Source organism: Euprymna scolopes, chromosome 21, assembly GCF_053919585.1.
Source record: "Euprymna scolopes isolate OS-2025 chromosome 21, ASM5391958v1, whole genome shotgun sequence".
NCBI lineage: Eukaryota > Metazoa > Mollusca > Cephalopoda > Sepiida > Sepiolidae > Euprymna > Euprymna scolopes.
In genome coordinates, this window is record NC_136502.1 from 64,397,554 (window position 1) to 64,421,914 (window position 24,361).

The 24,361-nt window shown below is 32.5% G+C and overlaps 1 protein-coding gene across 17 annotated transcripts in view; it reads right to left on the reverse strand.

The window, feature by feature from the left end:
- The window catches only part of LOC145242419 (P2X purinoceptor 4-like), a 691,075-nt gene that overhangs the window by 527,621 nt on the left and 139,093 nt on the right, over positions 1–24,361 (reverse strand). The gene's annotated exons all lie outside the window — the stretch shown is intronic.

Genomic DNA, 24,361 nt, shown 5'->3' on the forward strand with positions numbered 1-24,361 from the left:
AACAAACAAAAAAAATGTTGTTTCAAAAAACAAAATGTTATTGCAATAAACTAATAAATGTAGTTTAAACACACTAAATAAATGCTGTTTCAGCAAACTAAAATGTTTGAACAAACTAAATAAGTGTTGTGTCAGCACACTAAATAAATATTGTTTGAACACACTAAATAAATGATGTGTGAACACACTAAATAAATGTTGTTTGAACAAACAAAATAAATAATGTTTGCACAAACTACATAAATGTTGTTTGAGCAGACTACATAAATGTTGAACGAATTAAATAAATGCTGTTTGAACAAGCAAACAAAATGTTGCAATAAACTAAATAGATGTTGTATCAACACAGTAAATAAATGTTTTTTTTAACAAACTAAATAAATGTTGTTTTAACAAACTAAATAAACGTTGTTTAAACAACCTTAGGAAATGTTGCAATAAAACAAATAAATGTTGGTCCAACACACAAAAAAAATGTTGTTTCAACGCACAAAACAAATTTGTTTGAACAAACTAAATAAATTGTTTGAGCAAACTAAATTGTGTTTGAACAAACTAAAAAAATGTGGACATAACCAAAATAAATGTTGTTTCAACAAACTAAATACAGGTTGTTTGAACAAACTTTAAAAATGTTTCATCAAACTAAAAAAATATTGTTGCAACATACTAAATAAATGTTGTTTAAACAATCTAAATAAACGCTGTTTGAACAAACAAAATAAATGTTGCTCCAACAAACTAACAAAATGTTGTTGTTGTAATAAACTACATAAATATTGTTTCAACACACTAAAACGTTGTTTCAACAAGCTGCATTTGAACAAACAAAATAAATGTTGTTGGAACAAATTAATTAATTAATTGTTGTTCCAATAAACTATATTTAGTTTATTGGAACAACAATTAATTTGTTTAAACAAAGTATAAAAACGTTGTTTGAACAAACTAACCAAATGCTGTTGCAATAACTTAAAATAAACTTAACAAAATAAATGTTGTTTGAATACACTAAAAAACTTTTGTTAAATCAAACTAAATAAATGTAGTTCGAACAAACTAAATAAATGTTGTTTCAAACATTAAATAAATGTTGTTGCAACAAACTTAGAAAATGCTGTTTGAACAAACTAAATAAATGTTGTCTAAACACACTAAATAAATGTTGTTTGAACAAAGTAAATAAATGTTGTTGTTTTAAACTAAATAAATGTTGGTCAAACAAACAAAATAAACGTTTGACAAAATTAACGTAATGTTGTTGCAAAACACTAAAAAAAGATCGGATCAACACACTAAATAAATGTTGTTTGAAAAAACTAAATAAATGTTGTGTGAAAAAAACTAAATAAATGTTGTGTGAAAAAAACTAAATAAATGTTGTGTGAAAAAAACTAAATAAATGTTGTGTGAAAAAAACTAAATAAATGTTGTGTGAAAAAAACTAAATAAATGTTGTGTGAAAAAAACTAAATAAATGTTGTGTGAAAAAAACTAAATAAATGTTGTGTGAAAAAAACTAAATAAATGTTGTGTGAAAAACACTAAATAAATGTTGTTTGAAAAAAACTAAATAAATGTTGTTTGAAAAAAACTAAATAAATGTTGTTTGAAAAAAACTAAATAAATGTTGTTTGAAAAAAACTAAATAAATGTTGTTTGAAAAAAACTAAATAAATGTTCTTTGAAAAAAACTAAATAAATGTTGCTTCAACAAACTAAATAAATGTTGCTTCAACAAACTAAATAAATGTTGCTTCAACAAACTAAATAAATGTTGCTTCAACAAACTAAATAAATGTTGCTTCAACACGCTAAATAAATGTTGTTTCAACACACTAAATAAATGTTGCTTCAACACGCTAAATAAATGTTGCTCAATCACGCTAAATAAATGTTGCTTCAACACGCTAAATAAATGTTGCTTCAACACGCTAAATAAATGTTGTTTCAACACGCTAAATAAATGTTGTTTCAACACGCTAAATAAATGTTTCAACACGCTAAATATATTTTGTTTCAACACACTAAATAAATGTTGTTTGAAGAAGTAAAATAAATTTTGTTTCAACAAACTAAATAAACATTTTAACAAACTAAATAAATGTTGCTAAGACAAACTGAATAAACGTTGTTTGAACAAATTACAAAAAATATTTTTACTAAACCAAATAGATGCTTCAATGCAATACAAAAATGTTGTTTTCGCACATAAAATAAATGTTCTTTGAACAAACTAAACAAAAGTTGTTTCAACACACGAAATAAATGTTGTTTGAAAAAACTAAATAAATGCATTTTGAACAAACAAAATGTTGTTGCAATAAACTAAATAAATGTTGTTTAACACACCAAATAAATGTTGTTTAACACACCAAATAAATGTTGTTTAACACACCAAACTAATGTGGTTTCAACCCACTAAATAAATGTGGTTTCAGCCCACTAAATAAATGTGGTTTAAACACACTAAATAAATGTGGTTTCAACACACTAAATAAATGTGGTTTCAACACACTAAATAAATGTGGTTTCAACACACTAAATAAATGTGGTTTCAACACACTAAATAAATGTGGTTTCAACACACTAAATAAATGTTGTTTCATCACACTAAATAAATGTTTCAATACACTAAACATATGTTGTTTGAACAAGTTAAATAAATGTTGTTTCAATACACTAAATAAACGTTATTTGAACAAACTAAATAAATGTTGTTTGGACAAACTATATAAACGTTGTTTGGACAAACTATATAAACGTTGTTTGGACAAACTAACAAAATATTTTTTCAATAAATTAAATAGATGTGGTTTCAATACACTAAAAAAATGTTGTTTTTGCACAAAAACTTAATATTGTTTGAACAAACTAAATAAATGTTTTTTTAACTGAATTAATAAATGTTGTTTTAGCAAGCTAAATAAATGTTTAAGAAGCTAAATAAATGTTTTAACAAGCTAAATAAATGTTTTAGTAAGCTAAATAAATGTTGTTTTAGCAAGCTAAATAAATGTTTTAACAAGCTAAATAAATGTTTTAACAAGCTAAATAAATGTTTTAGCAAGCTAAATAAATGTTGTTTTAGCAAGCTAAATAAATGTTTTAACAAGTAAATAAATGTTTTAGTAAGCTAAATAAATGTTTTAGCAAGCTAAATAAATGTTTTAGCAAGCTAAATAAATGTTTTAGCAAGCTAAATAAATGTTTTAACAAGCTAAATAAATGTTTTCACAAGCTAAATAAATGTTTTCACAAGCTAAATAAATGTTTTCACAAGCTAAATAAATGTTTTCACAAGCTAAATAAATGTTGTTTTAACAAGTTAAATAAATGTTGTTTTAACAAGCTAAATAAATGTTGTTTTAACAAGCTAAATAAATGTTGTTTTAACAAGCTAAATAAACGTTGTTTTAACAAGCTAAATAAACGTTGTTTTAACAAGCTAAATAAATGTTGTTTTAACAAGCTAAATAAATGTTGTTTTAACAAGCTTAATAAATGTTGTTTTAACAAGATAAATAAATGTTGTTTTAACAAGATAAATAAATGTTGTTTTAACAAGCTAAATAAATGTTGTTTTAACAAGTTAAATAAATGTTGTTTTAACAAGTTAAATAAATGTTGTTTTAACAAGCTAAATAAATGTTGTTTTAACAAGCTAAATAAATGTTGTTTTAACAAGCTAAATAAATGTTGTTTTAACAAGCTAAATAAATGTTGTTTTAACAAGCTTAATAAATGTTGTTTTAACAAGCTAAATAAATGTTGTTTTAACAAGCTAAATAAATGTTGTTTTAACAAGCTAAATAAATGTTGTTTTAACAAGCTAAATAAATCTTGTTTTAACATGCTAAATAAATGTTGTTTTAACATGCTAAATAAATGTTGTTTTAACACGCTAAATAAATGTTGTTTTAACAAGCTAAATAAATGTTGTTTTAACACGCTAAATAAATGTTGTTTTAACACGCTAAATAAATGTTGTTTTAACACGCTAAATAAATGTTGTTTTAACACGCTAAATAAATGTTGTTTTAACACGCTAAATAAATGTTGTTTTAACACGCTAAATAAATGTTGTTTTAACACGCTAAATAAATGTTGTTTTAACACGCTAAATAAATGTTGTTTTAACACGCTAAATAAATGTTGTTTTAACACGCTAAATAAATGTTGTTTAACACGCTAAATAAATGTTGTTTAACACGCTAAATAAATGTTGTTTAACACGCTAAATAAATGTTGTTTGAACAAACTTAATAAATGTTGTTTGAACAAACTTAATAAATGTTGTTTCAACACACTAAATAAATGTTTTTTAATTCACTAAAATGTTTTCAACACACCAAATGAATGTTTTAAAACAATAAATGTTTCTGCACCCTAAATAAATGTTGTTGCAATAAACTAAGTTAAATTCAACCATTCTGAAACAGGTTTATAAACCAATAAATAAATAAAAATGCAAATCCATTTAAGAGAACAAGGTAGGAATATTTGTCACAATAAATGGGGAAATAGAATAAAAGTAGATGTTGTATTAATTAAATCTTTAACTAAATCTAGAACCTTCTGCATGTTGGGCAAGGTATTTAAAATGTAATTGGGTTTGACAATAAAATATGAGTTATTAAAGGCAATGCAATAGATATATAAAATATTTCAAATAAGTCTATAAAAAAATGAATTATTTAACAAATTTTTCTAAAAAAGAGAAGAGTTTAGAAGCTAATAATCAAAGTCAACCTTTCCAAAATATATAAATTTACTTTTTCATAAATGAATAAAAAAATTTATATATATATGAATAAACTCTACGAATGAAATACTTCCTTAATTGAATTACAATAAATATATCGCAATCTTAATTGAGGGAGTGTGTTGGAAATATTCTTAACAAGACTAGGACAATTTGCATAAATGATTTTATACAAATTACTCACTGTTACTTGAGGAGAGGCAAACACTAAGAGAAAAAACAAAAGAACCTTGAACAATAGGAGCTCAACAAGAATTTACTGAAAGGAATGAAAACACGTCTCCTCACCTCTGTTACCTAATTTTCTTCATTAAAAAATAACATTCTCCAGAACAACCGTTTTAGAAACTACCAAACTAACATAAGTATTACCTTTTATTGTATTTGTAATTATAATTTAATATAATTTGTTTTTTAATGAAATAACTTGGTTTTTAATTGCCTTCAGCCAAAAAATGGAAGGTTCTTCTGCTACAAAAAATTATTTTCTATAAACAAAAAATTCTTTTCTATAAACAAAAAAGTGTTAAAAATAACTCAAGAAAATTTCTAACACCAATTGACAAAAAATGAGAGGATAGTATAAACACTGAAATTGATGAGGATCAGACCATTCTAACCATTAACTTCTCATTGGAAAGGCAGAAAATGCTCCAAAATGAAACCTAACCATGAATCTCATCAAGGAAATGACTATGAATATCTGTGAATTACTTGCTGAGATCCAATCATATTGGTCCTTCCGTGATGAACTTGCCCTTAAATCTGTAATCCTGCTCAAGGGCTAATAAGTACTCATCCTGTACTCCATGAGGGAGAACATTTTATACCAATGCCACCAAGCCCATCAAAACATAGAGAAAACACACCCACTAGCAAGAGAAAACCTGTACTGTGTGAATATCAACAAGGATGTGCAAGTTGTAACAAGCTTCACTAGGAACACCAAGATGTACACAGAGACAACCCCGACTGCACCCATATGACATCCCATATCTGCTTTGGAAGTTCTTTGCATCAGACTTATTCTAGATTGATGAAGAGCAATTCCTGCTCACCATCAGCAGGTACTCGAATTGTCAATGAAATGCCAACACCAGTAGCCAGCAAAGCAATGGCAGATAAATGAAATATACCTAGCATTTTGGTCGTCCAAATAAAATCATGACAGACATAAATCATGACAGTACTTGAAAGGCTTTCCAAACCTCCATCAACTCCTAGGGTATCAGGCATCTCGCAAGTTTATCTCACTATGCCAGAAACCATGACTTCATAGAGACATGTGAGCGATATCAAATTCATGATAAAGAAATGCAAAAGGGAGAGAACTTGACATCCAGTTTGCTCTGCTACAGGTTAGTGCAATGTCAATAGACAGCAAAATACCATCACTAGTTGAAATACTTTTTGGAAGATCTTTACCAATCACTTTATCCTGCCAATTAAAACGAGGAAAAGAAGAACACCATAAACAGTAAGCATGAAAATCCATCATAAACACAATAGTAGAACGAGGAAATTGCTACCATTATACCGAGGTACATGTACTAAATAAACTCGACATGTCACCTGGATCAAGAATAACAAAGGCGCTAAAAGCTATATAGTGGAGATGCCCAATTGAACTAAACTCCGCTGCAATCACACCTATTTACACACCATATTAATTCCAGTGAAGAAAAGGTTCACTTTGATATCACTGACACCATACAGAACACAAATAGACCAAAGGAAATTAAGTTGGAGACGAAATAACCAAACCTAACATCACCAGAACTAGACAAAAACAAATATGGCGCACTCCAAACTAAATTGGACAGAACATTAAGATGTATCACTGTCCAGGTGCTCTTCTGCATAAAGTTAATATCATGCTCGCTTCAGCATTTGGCTATGCTTTCTTACTAAATTACTAACAATTATCACTACAGTGGCTGCCATCAATAGACTGCCAAACCTGTATCAAATAGTCATAACATAATCATAATATAGTCATAATATAATCATAATATAATCATAATATAATCATAATATAATCATAATATAATCATAATATAGTCATAATATAATCATAATATAGTCATAACAAAAAAGTCACAAAAATGTTTTTCAGGGAAATTTTACTTGTGCATTTAGGTTTGGAGGATTTCTTTTTTTTTTGTTTTTAAATTATTCAATTCAAAGAGTTGTTAAAGTCTATCAGACTTATTGGTAAAGACAAAACAAACACACTCAATTAAAACAGTAATTATCTGAACATTTATTGCATTAAAGTAATTATTTTTAGTTTTTATAAAATAAGTAGAATAACAAGAGGCATTTGTTTAATGAACAATCTAAACAAAGAAATGAACGAAAATGGTCATGTGACTTTTTTAATAAATTTTTTTTCCCACAATTAAACTTTTGTAATAAAATAATATCATAGTCATCAATAGGTTCTTCATTATAATAGAAAAATCCGACAGTTGGAAAATTGAGTTTTAATTAAAGAACAATGATTTTTTATACCAATTTCAACTAAAAGTAATGTTATCTACTTAATTGTTATGTCGTGATTAGTTAAATATTACTGCATTATTAAAAAAATTATGCAACTATTAAGAGAAAACCAATGACCCATGATATTTCCATTAGATGAAAAAATTTAAAAAAAGAAGTTCAGCAACTTTTTTTTTTTCTTAATTAAAAAGTAAATATTATGGTAAAATTTTTAAGAAATTAGTCTTTAATCTTAAAAAAAAAAAATACCATGTGATCTCATGCTAAATTCTTTAAACAAATATCTAAAGACTTATCTCTTTGATAGGGAGGGAACAAATCTGAGAGAAAATCTTTTTTTAGAGACGTCATTTTTCCTATACACCGATCGGACGGTGTGCTTGTTCTTTTTGCGCTTTTGAAAATCCCCGATCTATGGCACCACAACACTCCCTTCTCCCGCCACTCACCGCCCCCCCCCGCCCAAATGGTTAATTAAACTGCATAAGACACTGTTAAGTGTTATAATTGAATACCCTCCCCCAATAAAAAAAGAACGAAAAACATAAAAATGTTTTTGTAAGCCACTAGTGAAAACTTAAGATCAATTAAAAAGCATTAAAAACTATGTAGCAACACAAAAAATGAACCAAATTTTTTTAAAACTTTCTTGCTATTTCAAATGTCCGCTAAAGATTCCTCTGCGATGTGACAAGTCATTTTACCACACGCAAACGTATCATATCAGAAAACGCTACTGTGTGCTCAGCCATAGCATTAATGAAAGTGTCGAGATGGCGCAAAATAGTTCCCAGTTCCAGGGGTTAATACCATGCAAACGGTAAATTTGTGACGCGTTTGATTATCAGATTTGTTGTCAGCAACATCGAATACCCCTAAAAAACAAATTAGAGTGGTTGGGGTTCTGTTGCAGCGTAAGGTAATATTTACCACTTGTTCTTCTAATATACATGTGGGCCAATGATGCTCCTCAAGTAAATGGCGGGAGAGATGGCGTGTGTTAAAAATCTCTTGTTAACTCATTTTTAAATTTTTTTTATTTTTACTTCAAAATTGTTAAATCAATCATTAAGAGAAAAAGTAATCAATAAAGAGATTTATTACTCTATTTTATCGAAAACTCCTCTACCGTTTATCAAGAATCTTTTTAATTTCATTTTTTGTCGTTGTTTATCGTTTTGTTTTTTTAGGTAAATATAGTTTTTACTCCCCCCTCTCTAAATTATATTTAAAAAGTATTAAAATTTATTTTCTTTTAGAGGGTGGGTGCTCATTTTAAAACTAAATCTCCCTCAGTATTTTCTTTAATTTTCTATTTTTTATCGATTATCAAGATCCCTAAGATGTGATCCCCTCATGTCGGACACTATTTCTCGTTCTCACGTAATACTTGACACTACTTTTTTCTTTTTTTTTACTGAATAAATGCTTCAAAATAAATTAAATCACTAACAACTTAGCCAACTCAATAGAAAAATCGATTTTTTTGTTTTTAAAAAAACAACAGTAAATACGTATAAATATTATAAAAAATATTATGCAGTCTGTAGTCTCGTTTCTGAACAGAATAAATGCTTTTTTAAAGTAAAACCCCTAACAACTTAGCCAGTTAGATAGAAAATGGGCACTTAGAAAATTGATTTTATTTTTTTTTAAAAAACAATAGTAAAAAAGTAAAAATATTTTTTAAAAACAATATCTCCTTCAATAACAGTCATAAAATGTGTTTTCAATCGATATTTATTTGATAAGGGACCAGTTTTCCTATCTAGCAACAATGGACGAGTTTTCCGGGGACCAGCCGAACATACCATTGTTGATTGGTGTAATTTTTTTCTGGGAGGTATGCGGACAATGGCTTGAAAGTAATAATCCACGACCCATAGGTAGGAAAGATGATTCAGGAAACTGACTCGAAGTGGAAATAGATGAAACCAAATATTTCCACAGAAAATATCATTGAGGCCACTGGAAAGAAGGCCATTGCGTTTTCGATGGTGTTCAAAGAAACAATGGGTCCTGCACCATGCTTGAATACCTGACCAAAATATCAATACATTCCTACCTTTAATCCAAAAAATGGATTTTGCCAGGAAGCAATTTCATGTCTGATAAATAAGGTGAAATATGTATTATGACATTGACAACATAGCAACTGGTGACTATGAACACAAAATAATTGTACATAAGAAAATTTCATTAATCCAGAAAATCCACAATCTTCATTAATCCAGAAAATCCACAAATTTAGAAAAAATAACGAGTTGTGTAACTGGGTAACGAGTTGTCCGGGGACAACTCGTTACCCAGATAACGAGTCCCTTTTTTCTAGGTAGGAAAACTAGTCCCTTATTGGATAAATGTCGATTGAAAACACATTTCATGGCTGTTCTTGAAGATATTGTCTTTAAAAGAGAATACACCTCCTATAATATATTTTTTTTAAATATTTTTACTTGTTTTATTGTTTTAAAAAAATGAAATTGATTTTTCTACATGTTCGTTTTCTACCTAGCTTTGTAAGTTTTTGGTGGTTCAATTTATTTTAAAGAGTTTATTTAGTTAAAAAAAAAAAAAAAGTAATGTCGAGTGTTGCTTTTGAATAAAAAATGTTTGACATGAGAGGATCACGTCTTAGGAGTCTCTATAATCGCTCAAAAATAGAAAATTAAAGAAAATATTAAGGTAGATATAGTTTTAAAATGAGCCCTCCACTCCAAAAGAAAATAAATTTGTATATTTTTAGGTAATGTCCAAGATCACTGTTCGGAAAAAAAAAAATATCAAGCTAGAGGAAGTGGATACGGTTGATTATGTAACGAAACCAAACGAAAGACACAAAAAACGAAACCATATATTTATTAGAAAAATTACTTTAGTTTTTAAGATTTCTTGTGTTATTACAAAACAAACAAAAGAAAGCACTTCTTGTATTATCAAATAATAAAACAAATATTTTATTTAGAAAATTTGGTACTTCACGGGGAACGGGAACCCTGCGTAAACAGTGAAAAGAAGGCCATTGGGTTTTCGATGGTGTTCAAAGAAACAATGGGTCCTGCACCATGCTTGAATACCTGACCGAAATATCAACTGCTCCCTCAAAGCGCATGCGCAAAAGGTTTTCTTTGGTTTATTTAATCACAAAAACTTTTTGAACGTAGTATTTGAAGGGGTGGGCAAAAGCATTATTTGAATATGTATGAAAAATAATTTAACAAAAAAATATTTAATGGAGAAACTAATAAAATAATTAAAATAAAATGAAATAAAAATAAAATAAAATAAAAACAAGCACGAAATAAAAGTATGAATCAAATTTACCCGAAGAAAAAAATTCAAAAGAATAAAATAAATAAACTCGCAATTAAAAATAAAGTCTGTGAAGTGAAAGAAAACGCTTTGAGGGAGCAATCATTAAATAAAAACAGAGTTTATGCAGAGTCCACATTCCCCATGAAGTACCGAAAAATTAATTTAGTTTTAACACTTTTTGTGTTCACGAAACAACAAAAGGCACATGTGCAGTATGCAGATGGCGGCTATCTTTTCTTCGTGCGTTTCACTAAACTGTCGCTAGGTGGCGCTTCTTAGTCAAAAAACATGTAAAGTTGCTTTAATTAAAAAAAATGTTTCATTTAAATGAAGCCATTTTACTTTATAAAAATTCAATGTCACTTTCATTACGAAATTGTTTTATTAAAATTATATTTTCTTATGCAGACTTTTAAATGTTTTTACAATTATACATTGACAAAGATTTGAAGGAGGACACGGACACGTGCTTTACGGGTATAAAGAGAAGTATATTTTATTTGGGGACAGGAAGAGGAAGTGGGGAGTGAAAAGAGAGATTATGGGATTACAACGTAAAAGGGAGGTAATCATAAAAGGGTTGATGACAAGAGTTAAGAGTTATCGTTCTTACTTTCAACACCCTCCCCCCCTTGCTCTCAGCATATTATTATTTCTTTTTTTTTTTTTCTCTTCACAAAAACAAAGATATGTGAGAGCAGATTAGTGTCAGTTTAGGGTCCGAGTAAAAACTTTTTAAACTTGTCTAGCTTCGTCCGGGTTGGAGGTTTTCTCATGATGTCGGCGATCATGTCTGCTGTGGGACAGTAAATCAATTATATTTTGTTATTATTCAGAGCTTCTCTGATAAAATGGTACTTAATGTTGATGTGTTTACATCTCTGCTGATGAATTGGGTCCTTAAAAAGCGCTTTAACTGTCTTCAAATATTTTGATGGGGACATGTTCTCGGTGTGGATCCATTTCCTTCGTTTGGTTGTACCCCTTTGCGGCGAACCTGGCCTTGTATTTAGGGGACCCGTCAGCGTTTTCTTGAATTTTATACACCCATCTACCGCTTACTATCATTCTGCCTTTGGGTAAGGGTGTTAAATGGTATACATTGTTTTCCTTTAAGGAGTCAATTTATTCCCGCATCGCTTGGATCCAGTGGTGCGTGGTGCGTCACTGCGTCGCTGGGGAAGTCACAGCTTCTCTATAAGTATGCGGCCTTGTAGCAGTAGTCAGTATCGATTAATGCATGGCCGCTCCCATCCTGGACTACTGTCACATAGTCTTCTAGGTAGCTGGGCATTTTGTGTTCGCGCGTCGGGTATCTTTGCGTACAGCTAGTTTCTACTGTAGACTCGATTTATTTGTTGGTATTGGACCGTTCAGGGTCTTCCCTTGATTTTAAATTTTTTATTAAGTTTCTTGGGGGAAAATTTGCGTCATCACTTGATGAGTGGGTCTGTGTTTGAGTGTGTTTGTCATTGGTGTTGTTGGTGAATTTTACCAGTTTGTGTTGACACACTTACCCATTTTCTGGATGGTAGATAAGATATGCCGGGCTGTTTCCATCGTATCCAATGAAGGTTCCCCTCTGGTACCTTGGGTCTAGCTTTCTTTTTATGTTGGAGTAAGCATAGCAAGCAACCGAAAATGTGCATCCTTGATAAGTCTGGTTTTCTCCCGGTCATCTTGTAGTAGGGCGTCTGTTTTAGACGGTTGTTGAAGCATCTGTTCGGTATAACTGCAGATGTCATAACTGCATAGCTCCACAGTGTTTTCAGTAAGCCGCTTTCTATGATAAGGCATCTTTCCATTTCGAATAGAGTTCGCCAGTTTCTTTCGGCCATTCCGTTTTGATGAGGCGAGTATGGCGCTGAGGTTTTGTTTTATATTGTTACGGCAGAGTAGTTTTGCTATATGGGGAAATATCTGCAAGGAAATTTTCGGCGGCAAGTGTGGCGTCACTTTTATTTTTAATAAAATATACAAATATGGCGCCAGAAAAGTCGTCAGTGAAAGAGATGGCGTATTTATTCCCGTTTAAATCCGCTGGTTCTATGGGGCTGTACTAAATGCAGAATATTTGTCAGATTTTTTTTTTCTGGGGAATTTTTCCTTGGATGAAGATGTTACAGTTTTTGTTGTTTGCAGTCTTATTTTTTATTTTCATCCCTTCAACCACATCGGGTAGTTTTGTTATGTCATCATAATTGCAATGGCCGAGAGTTTTGTGCCACATGTGAATATCGTGCCATTGATGACAACTGTCTTTTGCATTTCCTTCCTCCATAGTTTTTAAGTAGTATAGTCTGTTGTGCACATGTATTTTGAATTTCGTTCAGTTTTTATGTTTTAGTATATTCCCATCTTCTTAAAAAAATAACTGCCGCTCCGTTTTGAGTCGCAGTTTTCACAGAAAATATATCCTGTGGATATGAAGGTATAAGTAGTGCCTCTTTTAGGGTAGTTGTAATGGAGTTTTTGTTAGTGTCTAAAAGACAGACTTCAACGTCTCCTCTTTTTAAGGCTAAACCACTGGTTTTAGTTCCATCTACCAACTTCATGTAGTGGTTCTCAGAACGGAATGTTCAGTCAAAATTCTTAAATTTCTTTGCGTCTGTTATAATGTGCGAAGTGGCCCCTGCGTCGACTAGTAGGTTCGTATGTGGTATTAAGTTCTGGTTATAGTAGTAGTCCTCCGTTTTGAATGTGAAGGAGTTTTCTTCGGTGTCGGCTGCCTTTATCATTGTATCTTTTCACTTATAACGGCAGAACTCCCTTTTATGGTTGTTACTTTTACAGTAACTACACCACTGTTTTCACTGTGTTTGTTGTTGGAGCATTCTTTCGATAAATTTCCTTTTCCGTCGCATGTGAAGCACGATATTTCACATTCATCATGATGGTGACGGCTCTCCATCGTATTCTCTGAAAAAGACGGTGTCAATTTCATCACTTCATCACTGGTCGACTGGATTTTATGTTTGAATGTTTCGTCGAAACCATGGAGTTCTGTTTTAAATTATAGGAATGTTATTTCTTTGTTGCAGTGTCACATAAATCGAAAAAGGGTTGTAGCAGCTTGGTAGTTCTTTTAATATCATGGTGATAATTAGGGCATCGTCAACTGTTTGCCCGGCATTTCTCAGAGCTGTTAAAAGTGTCTCAGTTCTTATCACGTGTTCTGTGACGCTTTCATCTCCTTTCTTTTTGAGAGATGTGGGTTGGGTGTACAAAAAGATTAGCCTTGGTTTTCCTTTGCTTGCATAGTGTTCGCATAATATTTTTAGAGCTTTTCTCCCATTATCTGTAGCTTCTCTTATTATTAAGGATAAACTTTTGTTGTCCAAAAACTGTACAAGTTCGGTGTAAGCATCTTCATTTCTCTCAGTGTCGCTTTCGTCTGTTAGGTTGTATACCTAAAATGGCGTCTTTTAGGCCGAGCGTGCGTAAATTACATAAAAATTTTGTCTCCCAAATTTCGTATTTGGTTTCATCGCCGTCAAATAAAAGTCTGTTCCATCAGCTTCCATTATCTCTCTTGGGCACATAACCTGTTGCGAGTTGCATTTTAAAAGGAACTGGAACGAAGATTTGAATGAGGACACGGACACGTGTGTGACTGGTATAAAGAGAAATATATTTTATTTGGGGACAGGAAAAGGAAGCGGGGTGTGAAAGAGGGATTATGGGATACAACGTATAAGAGAGGTAATCATAAAAGGGTCTATGATAAGAGTTATCGTACTTACTTTCAACAACCCCTTCCCCCCTCCAATAAACCTTACTTTTTTGGCACCAACGCCAGTGGTGGGGAGGGGGAATTCCAGTTACATGTAGCATATTTAGCCTTTTCTTTGGCGTTTTTTCGTTATTGGAAAACAAGATGGTCGCCATTAAAAATGATAGGGATTACATTAGATACTGAATGTCTGCAAATAGGGATAACTGCGTGTTTGCACAAAAAATAAATGCGATATTTGTTCTCAGCGTATCCGAAAACCTAAAGAAGTCGACAATTAAAGGTGAATGCCGAGGGGTCGGTAAACTAAAAGTTTACCGCCGCGTTATTTAACCGAGAAGAAATTGGAGTTATCTTCATACTGCAGAAGTGCCTCCGAAATAACTTTTAAACAATATCCTCTCCTCCCCATGTTAAGAATGGCTTTTGAAATAATAACATTATTTCAGCGCAGTACCAAAATAACATAAGTACCATGTTTTCCTCTTTTTTGTTTCGTAATAACACAATTGTTTAAACTGAATTAATTTTTCTAAATGAAATAATTACTTTTTTTTGATAATACGTGTTTTCTTTCTTGTATCTTTGTTTCGTAATAACACAAAAAAGGGTTGGCAGTTGATGACGAGTGTGGACCCTGCGCAAACATTGGTCCATTTAGCCATGAAAAACTTTTTCAGGCCAAAATAAAAATTTTTTTTAAAAAGCCAAAGAAAATGCCAAATTAATTTTTAAACTCCAAATTAATTGAAAAAGTGTTGTAGCAGCTTTTTTTTTTTTTTTTTTACATAGGTATCACCACATTATCAAGGCCAAGAGGCCACTCAAGGATAAGGGTTAAAGAGTGTACAGTAGAAATTGGAAAATATAGTAATCATTAGTAATGAAAATTCGGTAAATTTGTTAACTTATATGGAACGACTCATCAAGAACTTATTTACGTTAGACTTGAAGACAACCATATTGTAGTCAGCCGGAAAACAGGAAAACGGAAGACAATTCCACAGGCGTGCAGTTCTAAGAAAGAAGCTTTGTTCATGGAATATACGTTTAGGTTTAGGCACAGATAAAGAGTGGGGGGAATTATTGATAGTGTTTTCAGTTAGATGAGTGTTTCTTGTGAAAGTTGGCAAGGGGGGACCATAGACTGAAGCTCAGTCGAGCACTTTCCATGAAAATAACGATACATCAGAGACAAACTCGCAACAGCTCTTCTGTGAGATAGAGGTTACAGGGAAGAGAAAAGGACATCTCCTATGAGGCTACAAAGTCTATTTTGAACTCTATCAAGGCAGGACAAGTCCTTTCTAGCAGCTCCTGCCCAGATGTGGCAACAGTATTTCATCCTTGGACATACCTGGCTCTTATATAGATAGAGAATTGCATCAGCAGTGAGATATCTACTGGATCGATAGAAAGATCCCGCCATTTTTCCAGCAGCCTTGGCAACAGATTTGATGTAGGTGTTTTCTGTTTTGACTTTTTTTTTTCTTTGAGTTACTTTCATTCATACTTTTATTTTGTGCTTGTTTTTGTTTTTTTTAATTCATTTAAATTTATTTTTATTTTATTTCATTTGAAATTTATGGTATTTTTTTTTTTAGTTTACCGACCCCTCGGCATTCACCTCTAATTTGTCGGCTTTTGTCGGTTTTCGGATATGTTGAGAACGATTATCGCATTTACTTTTTGCAACGCGCAGTTATCAATACTTGAGGACATTCAGTATCCAACGTAATCACTATTGTTTTTGCTGGCGGCCATCTTGTTTCCCATTTAGGAAAAACGCCAAAAACAGCCAAACGGAGTCAAAAGAGCCAAAACATGGCCCCCCAAAACATTTTTTGGCTTCAATGCCGAAATGACCCCCATCCCCCACCCCACTCTTCCGGATATTTTTACGCTTCCCCGATATAAAAACAGACAGTTTTTTTTTTCACTTTCTTAATTATATTCATTTTTTTTCACTTTCTTACTAAAATGCACGTACGTGCATAGTCACTTGACGTTTCACAGGGTGCATGAATACATGGCGGACATTTTAAATGACAAGAAATATTATTTCATAAAATAAAGTTTTCACCTCATTTAATAGTAAAAATATTGCTGTCAGTAAGTTTTCACGAGCTGTTTACAAAAGCATGTTTTATGTTTTTCGGTCTTTTTTTTGGGGGGGAGGGGTTATTCAAATATAGAACTTGTGTACTTTAACAGGTGCTTCTGCAATTTAATTAACCATTTTTCCATAGAGAGGGGGGTGCTGTAGTCCCTGCCCCCGCCCCTCCATGGAAAAACGCTTAATTAAATTGCAGAAGCACCTGTTAAAGTACACAAGTTCTATATTTGAATAACCCCTCCTCCCAAAAAAGAACGAAAAACATAAAATATGCTTTTGTAAACCGCTCGTGAAAACTTTTTTTTTTTTAAATCAATTAAAAGGGGTTAATACCATGCAAACTGTAAATTTGCGACGGATTTGATTATCAGATTTGTGGCCAGCAACATCGAATATCCCTAGAAAAAAAAAAAAAAAGTGGTCGGTATTCTGTTGTAACGAAAGGTAATATTTACCATTTAATTTATTTTAATAGATATTACTTTATTGTGACTATAACATTTAAATATTACTTTATTGTGACTATAACATTTAAATATTACTTTATTGTGACTATAACATTTAAATATTACTTTATTGTGACTATAACAACCAAGATGAGGAAGTCAGTCCGACAATCTCAATAAATAAAATAAAAAAAATTTTTTTTTAAATAAAATAAAAATTACTCTAAATACTGCTTTTAATTTGTGGTTTTGTCTTTACGCTCTTTCCTTTCGCTCAAGATTTCTTGGAATCTACCACATCCCGCTCCAATAAACCTTACTTTCTTTTGCGCCAACGCCGGTCGTGGGGATGGGGGATTCCAATTACATGTGGTATATTTAGCTTCTTTTGGCGTTTATTCGTTATTGAAAAACAAGATGGTCGCCATTAAAAATGATAAGGATTATATTGGATACTGAATGTCTTCAAATATGGATAACTGCGTGTTTGCACAAAAAATAAATGCAATGTTCATTCTCAGCGTACCCGAAAACCTTCAGAGGTCGACAAATTAGAGGTGAATGCCGAGGGGTCGGTAAACTACAAATTTACCAAATTTATTTTATTTTAAATTCATTTTTATTTTCTCCAAATTTTTTTTTTTTTGTACATTTATAATAAAAATAATGCTTACGCAACTATTTGAGTGGACAAAGGACTTTGATTCTTCTCATAATTTAAATTATTTCTTTAAATTATATGAAGAATCAAAGTCCTTTGTCCAATAAATAGTTGCGTAATGTACAAAAAAATATTTGGTGGAGAAAATAATAAAAATGAATTTAAAATGAAATAAAATAAAAATACATTTAGAATGAAATAAAATAAAAAATATATTTAAAATGAAATAAAATAAAAAATATGGTGCAAGTCTATAAATGGGCCACAAGTAATATTTGTTACTATAAGAATCTGAAAAAAATCTTTATAATGTACGTACTTGTCACTGCATGAAAATGTCATATTCCAAAAATTACGTAAATCGATCAAGTAGTTTGTTTTTTTTTTATTTAAGAAAATCAAATATTATCGGACGTATTATCGAAGTTTCGCCATTCTGCCATCTTGTTTGAGAGATAACGCCACTAACGACACCTAGCGGATATATAGGTCAACAAGGGCAGAACATGCAGACCATCGAATATTTTATCAATCAAAAAGGGTTTTCAACATTTACGAAAAAAAAAAAATAAAAATAGTCGATGGTCTGCCCTCTACATTCTCTTTATTAAAAGAAGTCAATTTATTTATTTATTATCCCTAAAAATCGTAAAATTTGTTTTTTCTTCAAGAAAAAAAAAAAAAAAAAAAAGTACTTCGCTTATTAAAGTTTGTTTTCAGGCGAACAAAAAAAACTAGTGTTTTCCACATTCTCTTTATTAAAAGAAGTCAATTCATTTATTACCCCTAAAAATCGTAAAATTTGTTTTTCCTTAAAAAGAAAAAAAAAAATTTGATTTTCTTAAAAAAAAAAAAAAAAAAAAAAAAACTACTTGATTGATAAAATATTCGATGGTCTGCATGTTCTGCCCTTGTTGACCTATATATCCGCTAGGTGTCGTTAGTGGCGTTATCTCTCAAACAAGATGACGGAATGGCGAAACTTCGATAATACGTCCGATAATATTTGATTTTCTTAAATAAAAAAAAAAACTACTTGATCGATTTACGTAATTTTTGGAATATGACATTTTCATGCAGTGACAAGTACGTACATTATAAAGATTTTTTTTCAGATTCTTATAGTAACAAATATTACTTGTGGCCCATTTATATAGACTTGCACTAAAAATATATTCAAAATGAATTAAAATAAAAAAAAATTAAAATGAATTAAAATAAAAAAAATTAAAATGAATTAAAATAAAAAAAATTAAAATGAATTAAAATAAAAAAAATTAAAATGAATTAAAATAAAAAAAATTAAAATGAATTAAAATAAAAATATATTTAAAATGAATTAAAATAAAAATATATTTAAAATGAATTAAAATAAAAATATATTTAAAATGGATTAAAATAAAAATATATTTAAAATGGATTAAAATAAAAATATATTTAAAATGAATTAAAATAAAAATATATTTAAAATGGATTAAAATAAAAATATATTTAAAATGAATTAAAATAAAAATATATTTAAAATGGATTAAAATAAAAATATATTTAAAATGAATTAAAATAAAAAAATTTTAAATGAATTAAAATAAAAATATATTTAAAATGAATTAAAATAAAAATAAATTTAAAATGGATTAAAATAAACTTAAAATAAAATAAAATAAAACAAGCACAAAATAAAAATATAGATGAAATTTACTCAAAGAAAAAGTCAAAACGGAAAACACGCTCGATTAATTTGGAGTTTAAAATCAATTTGGCATTTTCTTTAGCTTTTTTTTTTTTTTTTTTTTTTTTTTTGCCTGAAAAAGTTTTTCATGGCTAAATAGACCAATGTTTGCGCAGGGTCCACACTCGTCATCAAGTACTAAAGGGTTAAAACTAAAGTGTTTTTTTTAAATAAATATATGGTTTTGTTTTTCGTGTCTTGACTCTGTGATCAAGTTTATTTTTTTTAAACATGAGTTAAAAATATTTTTTTTAAATATTATGGAGGTGCATAGTCTTTTTAAAAACTATCTCCTTCACGTACGGTCATAAAATGTACAGTTTAATTAAGACATTAAAAAATGAAAATATCAACAAAAAAAAAAGTTTATATTGTACGTATCCGTTATAGAATGAAGTTCTCCGAAGAAAAAAATTCACTTAATTTCATCAAGTAGTTTTTGTTTTACAGCGAAAAAACAATTTGTTATGATACCGAGCAAAAGGTTCAATTTCTAAGAAGAAAAGCTAGTATTAAAGATGGGGAGGGAGTGTCGGCGTTTTAAACTGAGTTATCTCTCTGTGGCGTGTTCTAGACTCCAAACAAAAATTTGGGTTTGTATTACTTTTTTTTTTTATTTATTTTTTTTTTTTTATTCAATTTTCACCCCAAACAAGGCACAGTGCCACTTTGAAGCAGGGGGCTACTATTAGGGACTTAATTAGCGGGGTCATTATGAAGGGAGAAGAGTAGAAAGATGTTTGTTAACATTACACTTGAACTTCTGCATATCATTGCAGTTAGGAAAGCAGAATCCCGGAAGGGAGTTCCAAAGACCCGCAGTTCTGGGGAAGAAACTATTGGAGTAAAAGGCTTTCTTGCACCTAGGGATCTCTACTATAAAGGGATGAGACTTAGTAGCTTGTCGGGTTTGTCGGGAGTAGTTACGTCGGGGAGGTACAAGTGTTTGCAGTTCGTCAGAGCATTCACCATTAAAGTATTTGTAGAACAGGCAGAGGAATGCAGCATCTCGTCGATGGGACAGAGGTTGAAGCCTAGATGACAGTTCAGAACCTATCAGGTTGGCGACTCTCTTTTGAACCCTGTCCAGGAGCGAGAGACAAGCAGCAGATGCACCAGCCCAGATGTGACAACAGTACTCCATACATGGGCGAATGGTTGCCTTATAGAGGTATAGGATACTGTCAGGTGTAAGTAGTTTTTTAGCACGGTAGAGGGAGCCAACCTTCCTCGCAGCAGCCTTGGCAATGTTCTCAATGTATCTATTCCAGTTCATATTCCCTGTAAACGTTAGGCCGAGGAGTTTAAAAGAAGTACTCTCAGGCAATGTGTTCTTGGTCATTGCTATTGGTGGTAGAGAAGGTTTCTTGTAGTTACTGAAGGAAACAAGCTTAGTCTTAGCAGCATTGAATGTGACCAACCATTTTTGTCCCCATTCCACTATGGATTGGAGGTCATTCTCTAGTGTTTCTGCCATTTCCTTGGATATGTGTTCATTTGTTTTCCCCTCATATCTGTTATAGAGAGTGGTGTCATCGGCAAATATACCCATCTCCGAAACAATTTTATCAGGGAGGTCGTTTATGAATATCAGGAATAATAGAGGTCCAAGGATAGACCCCTGAGGTACTCCCGCATTTATGTCATATTGTTTGGATGTACGTCCGTCGAGGACAACTTTGATTTTTCTATTACTTAAGAAGGATTTAATTACATTATGAATTCTTCCAGTGATTCCATATGATCTAATTTTCCTAAGAAGACCATCGTGCCATACCCTGTCAAAAGTCTTAGATATATCAAGGGCCACCGCTCTACCCTCCCCTGTTTTATCCAATGAACAGTATATACGTTCAGAAACTACAGTTAAGATATCTGCTGTTGAACGGGCTTGCCTGAATCCATATTGTTTGTCAGTCAGGAGTTTAGCAGCTGTTAGGTGCTGGACTAGGGCTTGATTAACCAAGGACTCAAATATCTTGGCGAAAAGCGGGAGGAGGCTAATGGGGCGATAATTTAGTGGGTCAGTTCTTTCACCAGAATTCTTGAAGACTGGTACCACAGAGGCGGTTTTCCAGCAGTCAGGAAAACAAGATTCGTTGAGGCATTTATTGTAAAGTTTGGACAGAACTGGAGCAACCTCGGCAGAGCATTTTTTTAATAGCACAGCCGGGATGAGATCTGGTCCACATGCTTTTGAGGTGTCTAGGTTTTTTATAATAGCATGTACCTGAGAAGGGGTGATTTTCAAATCGTCAAGTGTGGCGTCTGTTCGCAGAGGAAAATCAGGGAGTGAGTGGTGTACCGAGTTCAGTGTGGAGTTTGAGGCAAACCGACTGGCAAGCAGATTAGCCTTGTTAGTTGCCATGCAAGCAACCTCATGATTGTTTGTTAGTGGGGGAATAGTTGACATTCCATTATTAACTACGCTGTTGTAGATTTTCCAAAAATCCCGGGTTCCTAATTTCTGTGCTTCAATGTGCTTTCTGGTGGTTTCAGAGTAATCTGTCTTAGCTGTCTCTATCACTCTCTTACAATTATTTCTAGCTTCTATAAACTTCTGTTTATTTGAGCTGGACTTATGTCGGTTGAATCTGCGGAACGCATGCTGCCTTTGACAAATGGCAGCTGCACAAGCAGAAGTAAACCATTGGGGAGAGTGGGGCTTGCTATAGAATTTTCGTGCGGGAACATGTGCTTCAATAGCAGTTTTAAACCATTCAGTTGTCTCATTTGCACACTGTTCCGCTGGAAGAGTAAAGATATTTTGCCATGGGGCATCTCTGATGAGCTCCCTGATGGCTTCCCAATCAGCCTTTTTGTAATACCTCCTTGTTTTGAGTAGTGGGTCTTCAGTTTTAGGGCGAGAATTTAGGCTGATTTCTACCATTATCACAGCGTGATCAGCATTCCCGAGTGGGCTGTGGGCATTTGTTGTACAGCCATTGGGAACCGTCATCAGAAAGAGATCTAGAAGTGAGGCATGTTGATCGTGCTGGTCTGGGAAACGTGTCGGAAATGTAACCAACTGAGATAGGGAATGGGATATAGAGAAGCTATGTGTTGCGCTACCAGCTACGTCTGTGTGATTAGAGAATCCTAGCCAGTTACTGTGGTGGACATTGAAGTCACCAAATACATGTATTTGTGCGCTAGTATCGAGGGAGAGTGCTATATCTATGCTGTCTGAGACTTTGTTTATTAGGGTACAGTCTTGGTTTGAGGGAGAGCGGTAGAGAAAATACAAGTAGCTAATATTGTGTTGCATATTTCGTCTGAAGCACCTAAAGGCCTGGCCCTCTGATTCTGGTTTTATTTCTCTAGTTAGGGGGAGGGTGTTTCGAATATAGACTCCAAGTCCATGCATATGTCTGTCCGAGTCCTTACGGTAGAGTGGGAGATAACCAGGCATGTTAAAGTGGTTAGAGGGAATGGAGGAGTGAAGGTTAGTTTCACTTAATGATAAGATATCCGGGGTGTTTACAAGGAGAAATGACTCAACGTCATCTAAGTTAGTTCTAAGCCCGCGGATATTAGTAAATGCAAGCCTCAAGGGAGGAGGCAGGTTGGTTTTCTTTGAGTTTGGTCCTGGTTTAAACGTAACTTTTGCTTGAGCTGTCATTTCATTTTATTTTATTTAAAAGTTTCAGTTAGGGTGGGTGAGTGAGGGGGTGCTGGACAAGTAGTTGTGCAGAATACCAGACATGCAATACAAGTAGACCATCAGCTGTCCTCACCCACAGGATTGTGGCCTCAGGAAAGCCCACCGGGGATGAGTGCAGGGTCCCTTTCCATGCGCGACATGGCACTACAAACATCCCGATATTTTACAACTGTTGATGGAGCAGCCGCTCTAAGCGCTACCAAAGAGTTAGGGCTCCTGTACTATCAGTCGGAAACAGCAGCCAGGAACTGTCAATCCGGTACCCTCAATCCATTAGGCAAAGCCAGCCCAGTCCAACTGCACCGACATATATGGCACTGAAGCACCCCACTGTGTCCAGTTTAGGGGGATGGGATGTGGCGGGAGAGGGGAAAAGCAACGTTCATTGCCCTAGTCAGGAAACAAGGTCAACCACTGGGTGATTCAGACGAGTCCCTGTGATAGTACCTCTACGCCTGGCCAATAGGCAAAGAAGGAGTATGAAAGCCGGGCGATAGACAGAGTCTATCTCCTCCTTAAGCAGTTTAAGTTTGCCAACCGGTGATTTGTTTGAGTCACCAGCTCTAGGAAGGTTGTCGTCCAGGACTGAAGAGGCCTCCCTCCCCTAGGTTTAGTTTCAGAGTTTTCCTTCTCCTAGACGGATGACCTGGGAAGACCTACGGGTCCATCAGCTCCGAGGGGGTTCGCCCCGCGCCTGGGTCCTAATCCAGGTATTTCTGCGACCCCGCATGGGTAGTTAATATTTATTGGTTATTTAGGTTAATATCTCCTGAAAAAAATCGGGCATTTAGGTTAGCTTCTACAGAAAATTTTCACTCCTCAAACGTGGTTAAAAAAGGGCATTAGATTCGAAAAAGTTCTCAAAAAACAAATATATAACAAAGAAATGTTATCAAAGGCAAGATAAGTTACTTTTCTGCCAAACTGGATATATTTTTCGTGTTTTTATTCAATGTAACATGTTTATTCAGCTCGAAAAACATACAGTGTTTACCGATGTATTGGAACATTCAAGATGGCGTCTTATTCTCTCTTTAACACGGTAAGTGTGGGAAAAGATGTTATAAATAAAAACCGGATAAAATACTGTTAAAAACTCGCTCAATATATGTTACCGTGACATATATTCGGCGGGTTTTTAATAGTATTTTGTATAGTTTTTTATTTATAACACCTTTTTCCATACTTACGGTGTTAAAGAGGGTGTGAGACGCCATCTTGAATTTTCGAATGCATCGGTAAACACTGTATGTTTTTCGAGCTGAATAAACATGTTACATTGAATAAAAACACAAAAAATATATCCAGTTTGGTAGAAAAGTAACTTATCTTGCCTTTGATAACATTTGTTATATATTTGTTTTTTTGACAACTTTTTCGAATCTATGTGTCTGTACAGTAATACAAACCCAAATATCTTTATTAAA